We start from the raw sequence: 8,206 nt of genomic DNA on the forward strand, positions 1-8,206 counted from the left end.
AATCGCAACAGTTGACTATGGGGGGGTGGAATCAAGGGAATTTTCCCTTTGTACAGTAGTTCGTTGTATATTTCTGTAATGAATTTTGCTTAATCTTACGTTGTGTCTAGAATCAAAAAACTAATTTAAGATATATATTTATGTGCTCTTTCATGGCCTTTCCTCTTTGCAGTCAAATGCTCTACTCCTGAGTTATAGCCCTGCTTATCTTCGCTCTTCACTTTGGAAACAGCTAGCGTCCTACCTGCATTACTACCTCTAGAAATAAAGAGTGCTGGCTGTAGAAGTTTGCACTCTTAGGGAATGACAGAATCATGGTTAGAAAGGACAGAAAAGGTCACCTACAATATCTGCCAACAAATGGTATTCCAGCCCATAGGCTAATTAAATATGTGCTGTTATCAAGAAAATCACTATTTTCTGAAGCAGGCCTTGATGTCTTCTAGCTTTGCTGTGACATTCCTAAACATGACATTCAGGAACGGGCAACTGACCTGGACACCAGTATCCACAATGTGGCAGGCTAAGCAGACAGAATCATTATCACATCCAAGAAAACTAACATTGTTACACTGTCATCTCCTATGCAGCTCCCATTCAAATTTCCCCAACTGTCCCCACAATGTCCTTTATAGCTTTTTTTTTTAAGTCCAGGATCCAATCAAGGGTTGCATGTGGCATTTGGTTGTCACAGCACTTTAGTCTCTTTTAATCTAGATTAGTCCCCCATTCATTTTGTTTTGTTTTGTTTCTCTTTCATGACATTGACATTTTCGAAGATCGCAGGCCAGCTGTTTTGCAGTATGTCCCACAATCTGGACTTGCCTGATTATTTCCTCATGATTAGATTTAGGTTAAACATTTCTGGCAAGAATTCTACCTTGGCGATGTTGTGTACTTCCCATTGCATCAAGTTGTTTAGTTACACTGAGTTATCTTTTTCTTCATTGTGTCACTGTGGGTACCAAGAAAGCATCAGCCAATAAATAAAATATGTAAAATAATGTCAAAAACAGCTTCAATGAGCACCAGCTATTCCAGGCACAGTGCCAGACATTTCAAAATATATTATCTCATTTAAACCTCATGACAATCATGCAAAGAAAGAGGCTCAAAGAGGTTAAGTCACTTGCCCAAGGACACACATGTAGTGATAGAAAAATGCACAATGCACATGTGAACTCACACACACACACACACACACACACACACACACACACACACACACACAAATGATCTCTGGGGTTCATGGTCTCCCTGAGGATCTTCCAGGGACAAGTTAAGAAGCCCTACCTTAGGGCTTCCCTGGTGGCGCAGTGGTTGAGAGCCCGCCTGCCAATGCAGGGGACACGCATCCATGCCCCAGTCCGGGAAGATCCCACGTGCCGCGGAGCGGCTGGGCCCGTGAGCCATGGCTGCTGAGCCTGCGCGTCCGGAGCCTCTGCTCGGCAACAGGAGAGGCCACAACAGTGAGAGGCCTGTGTACCGCAAAAAAAGCCCTACCTTAAACTAATCTTGAAGAGTCCTACCTAGCTTTCAAGGGTTGAATTCCTGTGAAGAATAAACTGAAAATAAATGATCTGTGGTCCATACAAAATTCTTCCACACTTGGAAATGTTTGGAGATGGGCCACCTTTCCACCATAGCCAAGAAAATAGGGCAATGGTTCCATAAATTATTTTAACATTCTGGTATTTGTTTGTCTTGTTTTTTTCTATTCTGCAATAAAATGAAAAAAATAGAGAATGTTTCACAAAGCTAAATATATTTTTAATTTTAAAATTATGCTCTTTCTACAACTTTTGATATAAAATGTCCTTTATTTCATGAGATAAAGCGAAGGAGGACATATTTTTTAAATATCTTTACTACAGAAAAATAACCATTGGCAACAACTCACCCAATTTTATCTTATTTTTTGTATTTTTACTTATCTATAAAATTCAAACGTCTGAAACCCATTGATCTAGGGAATTCTATACAATCAAAATTATTTTTGAGAAACTAACTGGAATAAATGAAGTTCAGCCCAAAAAGAAACCAGATCTGAAATATTTCTGAAATTTCCCTTTAAGTCAACCAAAAAACATTTCAGAAGCTTGGGTGTCCTCATTTTAATGCATTTGTTAAAACCATTTTACATTTTATATTTGCATTACTCATTGCCATCTTCCGATATGTTGCTATTTCCTGCTTTTGAATGGGCCCTTATGACTTAGATTAGTTTATTCAGTCTACAAACATTCACAGAGTCCCCAGTTTGTGCAAGGCACTCTATTAGGTGCCTGGGAACCCAGATTGGTGAGTTTTTTCTTGCCTCCATGTCTCAGGTCAAAGGTCACCAACAACTTTGTGAACACTGCTCCTCCCCCGCCAAGGAAGCACGAAAGTCCCCCTTGGGGCTGTGCTCTCCTAGCACTGCCTACAAACCTCTCTGTGTGTGATTATATGTTTATGTTCCGCTCCCTCACCTGAGCAATTTTTCCAAAGCAAATACTATCTTATTCAATGCTGTATTCCTAGCACAGTGCACGTATACCTGGTGATCAGTATAAATTAGTGGAATAAATATATCTTATGATGAAGAAACTAAAGCTCACCAAAAAAATATGACGTGTCCAAAATCATACAGCTCATAAATAAGTAGTACTCAGTCTTAGAAAGCCTCACCAGAGCTCTCTTCCATTCCACCATGCTGCATCCTACACACAGACAGGGTGAGTGAAAGATCTTAGATGTCTTCCTGGAACCTGAAACTCAATATGACCAAAAGTCCCTCCTCCTTGAAAAAACAAACAAAAATCTGGTCCCCAGCTAATGTTACCTTTCTCTTGTAAGCGGCATCTCCAGTGGCTCAAGGAAAAACTCAAGTCATCTCGACTCCCTCTTTTCCCTATACCCACATCCAATCAGTCTACAGTCTTATCACTTATAATCTTCAAACTTAGTGTCTCTCCAATCTCTTCCCTTCTGTCCTAGCCCCTGCCACCACCCTAGATCCAAGCCACCACCATCCCACACGTAGACTACAAAAATGACGTGCTACCTCATCTCACGTTCACTTTGGCTAATTCTTTCCAGTCTCTTTTCCACTCAACAGCCACCGTGATGGTTTTAACATCATTCTACCTGCATATGTAATTCATCTAGCTAAGTAAAGCCATTCACTTAAGATAAAGACCAAATTCACCTGTGGCTCAGAAAACTGCCCACTCTTTAGACTCTGTCCACCTCTCCAGCCTCATCCGTCTTCATTCTGGTCTCTCTCCCTTGCTCTGCCCCCATATACTAACCTTTTAAATCCTCATATTTATCGCTTTCCTCTGTACTTTGAACATGCAGTTGCCCTTTGTCCCCATTCTCAGCACCTCCCATTGCCATCCTAAATTACTTACACTCACTCTCCAAGTCTCCTGAAATGTCACTTCCTACAGGAAGCCTTCCCTGATTCTCCCAGACAAGGGAAGCACACCACATAAGGCACTTCTATCCCACCTTGTAGTACATCCCCCTTTGGCAGGAGCATTCATCACACCTGCAATTACTTCTCCAATGATTATCTCCCCTATTAGAACATAAGCTCCATGATGGCAGTGGAAGCGTCTCTTTTCACTGAGGTATCCAGTCCTTAGAATATAGTAGCTGCTCACCATATCTGCTGACAGAAGGACAGGCTGAGGCCATAACATCAGGCCAAGTAAACCAAGGGGAAAGGATTCTTATCCCTTTGCAAAGGATTTAAACTAAGGGAGAGGACTTCCCTGGTGGAGCAGTGGTTGAGAATCCGCCTGCCAATGCAGGGGACACAGGTTCAAGCCCTAGTCCGGGAAGATCCCACATACCGCAGAGCAACTAAGCCCATGCACCACAACTACTGAGCCTGCACTCTAGAGCCTGCGTGCCACAACTACTGAAGGCTGCGTGTCTAGAGCCAGTGCTCCACAACAAGAGAAGCCACTGCAATGAGAATACGTGCACTGCCACAAAGAGTAGCCCCCGCTCACCACAACTAGAGAAAGCCCGCGTGCAGCAACGAAGACCCAATGCAGCCAAAAACAAATAAATGTTTAAATAAAATAAAATAAGCGAGAAAGGAATGCACAGTTTTTCAAGGTCACAGGGATAGCAGTGATAGGGCCAAAACTAACCTTCCATTCTGCTCATTCCTCCTCCCTAAAACACTAAAAAGCCTGGGTAGGAGAGGGCACAGCTTAGAAGAAGGGATAAAAAGATGGTGAGTGAGAGGTCCAAGATGACAGCTTCTGAATCTGCCTGTCACACTAATTGCCTTCAGATGGGCAGCAGTTAGACTTTTCATGCCTAGAGAAGCACTGCCTTACACAAACATAACCACTACCACATCCTTCTCCTTAATAGGAAGTTTATAAAATAACAAACTTCTTTCTTCCACAAAGGAGAAGAAATAACAGGAGGAAAAGCTGTTGCTGCTCCAAGCACCTTAAGAAAAAAAAGAAAAACCCAAATGGCTAGTTTGGCTCCTCAGCAATCAACAGGGAAGGGAGGGGAAAAGACAGCCTTCCTACCACATACTAAAGCAGGGAAAGGAAAAAAAAAAAAGTATTAAATGAGGCAGAAGCCATTCGAAGTCTACTTATTCTTTGGGAATTATGAGAACATTTTGTGTAGAGCATTTAAAAGCCTTGCTAATGCATTGGCAGCTCTTAATACAGGTACCAAGGAAAGGAAAAGTGACATGAGCTCAACTGCAACAGTTAACTGTCCACGTGCTGCTGAGGCCAAACTATGTCTGTCACAGAAGCCACAAACCAGGCCAAGGGGTCAGATTCGTTGCTGTTCATCCCGCCAAGCACCAACTGCAAGAAAAAGAAAAGGCAAGGCCTCTTCAATGAGGACTCTGTAGAATAACTATTAGCACAGTCTCATTCACCCTGGAGTTTCTGGGTGAAGAAGAGAAGGGATGAGAGGGTATTCAGAGACTGGAAAGTGACTCAGAGAAAGAGATGTCATCTACTGGTGATAAGAGGGAGATTTTGAAACACAGAGGAAAAATGAGAATTGCGAATGGAGAGGCAGGGAAATAAACTGGAAGAACTTCAAGAGACACAGAGGGGTGGGGAAAGGAAGGTACAGCGGGAGGGATGCTCAGCAAAGCAGACAGTAAGCAACAGAAAAACAGAGAGAGAAGCAAAGCCAAGCAGTCCATCTTTTCCCAAATCCCAAAGCTGCTCATTGCATCCCAATAAATCACTCTACCACAAAGCCCATACAATGAATTGTCCTTTGCATCCAGTAACAAGCAGCATTTAACGAAGCTTCGCCCAGCTGCAACTTTAGACACCTAAGGGTCTGAATTTAAAATGTACAAAATTGGTTCAGCAACAGAAGACAACCAGTAATGACTTTCCCCCAATGCCTGCCTTGGCTATGAAAGGTTTAGCATTTTGAAGTTAAGCATAAAACACTCTGGCATTTCTCCTTTTGACATTCCAAGAGGGGGTGTGGTTGACCCCAGGTCTATTCATTTCCAAGGTTGTAGATCTCTCAGCTAAGACTGGCCCCATCTGTTCTGGAGTCAGCCAGCTGTTTATTTCAAAATAACATATTTATTGTACTAATCATCCTACTAACTCTTACAAGAAGAGAGCCAATATCATACGGGTCGAAGTGCTCTCTGTCTTGTTAAACGTGTCAGTTTGTTTAAAAACCAAAACCAAAAAGCAAAAAAACCTCTACTATCCTCCTCGGTTTCCACCTCCAAGATCACTCTTCCATGCATACCTTTCAGTAACGGCAAATGAAGGTTAATGGCGCTTCTAACTTTTCCTTTCCCTAATGCTTTAAAATGAACCGGAGTGTACCTAATGATCCCTTCTCCAAACCGTTATTTGTGACTGGTGACTGTGCCTCAGGAAACGGCAGCTCATTATGGTACCATTGTCAGTGGTAAGGAGCCTATTGCACTGTAATTTAAAACACTCACACAAGCACAAATCTGTCGGCTCCACTTCCAAACAATCCTGAAATCCTGCAGTTGGGAGAAGAAAAACACTTAACAAAAATGCTGCATCTGGAAGCCCAAGAGAACCTTCACCAGACACGTGAAATGTTTCTGACAGGCACAGAGTGCACCATTAAAGGACACTGTCACCTCAGATCAGCAGAAAAAGCGAGACAAACGACGTAGACACACATACACATAAAATAAAGCCCCACAAAACTTAACCTACTCAGAAGCACGCTCATCTTAAAAATGAATAGTGTGTGCTCGCCCAAGTGACATGAAATGTTCCAAAGTAGTGCGACCACATTAAATCACTGTCTCCATTTCTCCCCACGCATCACCCCTTCCCACTCAAATCTCAGCATTCGGGCCGTGTGTGACAGGACTGCAGTCCCCCAACCTCTGCCTTCCTCTGATTTTCCAAGAGCACTTCCCAACGTCCTCCGCAGCCCAGCCCCCTCTCCCAGACTCCAAAAAGGTTGAGGGGAGTTGCGACTAGGGAACTGGCAGGCATAGGTCCTCCGGCGGGGGAAGGTTGCTGGAGTTGTTCTTTGCAGTGACCCAAATTGCACAGAGCTTTTCGCTTAGCAGCGTTTGCGAGCACCTCCCCAGTCCTCCCGCCCCCATCTTCCCAAAAGAAAGCCTTGAGAACTAAGCGGGAGGAATAACTTGGTAAGAATCATTTGAATAAATCACTTCAACTCACCTGGTTTGGGATTTTTCTCCCCACCCCAGGCATAAACAGAAAGGATGTGCGAATGAGTCACGCACGCAAGGGAAGGTGTTGCGATGTCCTAAGTCCAAGGGCTGAAGTCAGTCCCTGCCCTGGTGCTGCTGCTACTCTTAGCTCAGCTGGAGCGAGCGGCAATCGCAAGCCTAGCAGCAGCAGGGGGGTGGATAGACCTTAGCACAATGAATGCAGTGGGGTTTTTGCAATGACATCATCCCTCTGTCCAAAAGGCCCCAATAGCCATGCTCAGGTGCGGTGCATTCTGGGAATTGTAGTCTTCTCAAGGGCTGGCGGGGACACCGAGGCTGTTGCCGGAACTACAATGCCCAAAATGCGCCAAGGTCGGACGCGCCCAGAGCGGGCAAAGGGAGCGAAGGGGACTCGGCCGCCATGTTAGGAGTGCTAGGACGTTTCTGCGGAGCTGGCCGAGGTTTTAGGGAACGCGGGAGCCGAGTGGTGGTGCAGAGGGGACGGTGAGGAGGAGGACAACGTGGTCGGAGAGCCTGGGTTCCAAACCTGGGCACCGGGGGATGGAGGCGGCATCTGGGGACTGAGTAGGACGCGTCTGGCTGGTGGCGGCATGAGAGACCGAGTGGGCCTTGACCTCACGGTCTTGCAGGGGTTGCGGAGGCCCTCTACTCCTCTTGCTCCATTTTATAACTAAGGAATTGAGGGAGTCAGTTTACTCCTGGTCTCAGAGCATCATTGAGACTCGCTAACAGGATAGTCGGAGGGGTTGTGAATTTTGGGGAGTGCGGAGACCCCGGGTGGCGATTCTGTCGCCTTTGGTCGGAGAAGCTTTCACCTAACGGAGTTGGGCTCTCCCTCCCAAATTTATTTTTATCTTCTTGTCATTCATTTTTCAACCATCCTTACCCTTTCCCAGGGTGTCGTACCCTCATTGGTTTTTCATACAGCAATGATTTGCAAAAGGTTCCAAAGAAATCGATGTTGGAAGGGAGCTAAGGTGGAAGGGAACGGTGCTTTGGCCCCGAAATAAAGAAAAGACAGGAAGAGTCCTACAGGACTAACACACCCGGTTTAAAACGACATCTTCATACCTGCCAACGAAAGCAGGGAGATGTTGAAAGGGAATATTGATGATAGACCGATTGGCGGCTGGCTATTGGTTCCGGAGTAACTGGGATTCTTGAATAAACCTAGAGCGTTATGCTAAAAATACTGCGGAGACGGGATCTTCAGTAGCATGGATCACGGACTTATTTAAAAAATACATTTAGTGTTTAATTTGTGGAACTCCATATATACGACCACTTTAGGAACTAATTTTCTCTTAAACTAGGTAGCTGAAACCGAAGTCATTGGTCTTTAAGTTGTTTTGCCCAGTATTTCAAATGGACTGTTTTTTTCCCGATTGTGTTACTAAAACAATGCTGTGTGTTTGTTCTTTTTCAGAGTCTGTCTACACTATGAAAAGATGGGAAATTTATTTCTTCCTGAGGGTGTCCGAAGGGCTAAAAATGCCGATATAT

At 44.4% G+C, this 8,206-nt stretch overlaps 1 protein-coding gene across 1 annotated transcript in view; it reads right to left on the reverse strand.

Moving 5' to 3' along the window:
- Positions 1-6,872, reverse strand: part of RAB30 (RAB30, member RAS oncogene family) — a 79,010-nt gene extending 72,138 nt beyond the window's left edge. Inside the window, exon 1 of the mRNA XM_024763563.1 lies at positions 6,690-6,872. The gene's annotated coding sequence lies outside the window, so the exon portion shown is untranslated. The remainder of the gene's footprint in view (positions 1-6,689) is intronic.
- Between the last annotated feature and the right edge of the window lie 1,334 nt (positions 6,873-8,206).

This window comes from Neophocaena asiaeorientalis, unplaced genomic scaffold (genome assembly GCF_003031525.2).
Source record: "Neophocaena asiaeorientalis asiaeorientalis breed wild unplaced genomic scaffold, Neophocaena_asiaeorientalis_V1.1 scaffold23, whole genome shotgun sequence".
Classification (NCBI taxonomy): domain Eukaryota; kingdom Metazoa; phylum Chordata; class Mammalia; order Artiodactyla; family Phocoenidae; genus Neophocaena; species Neophocaena asiaeorientalis.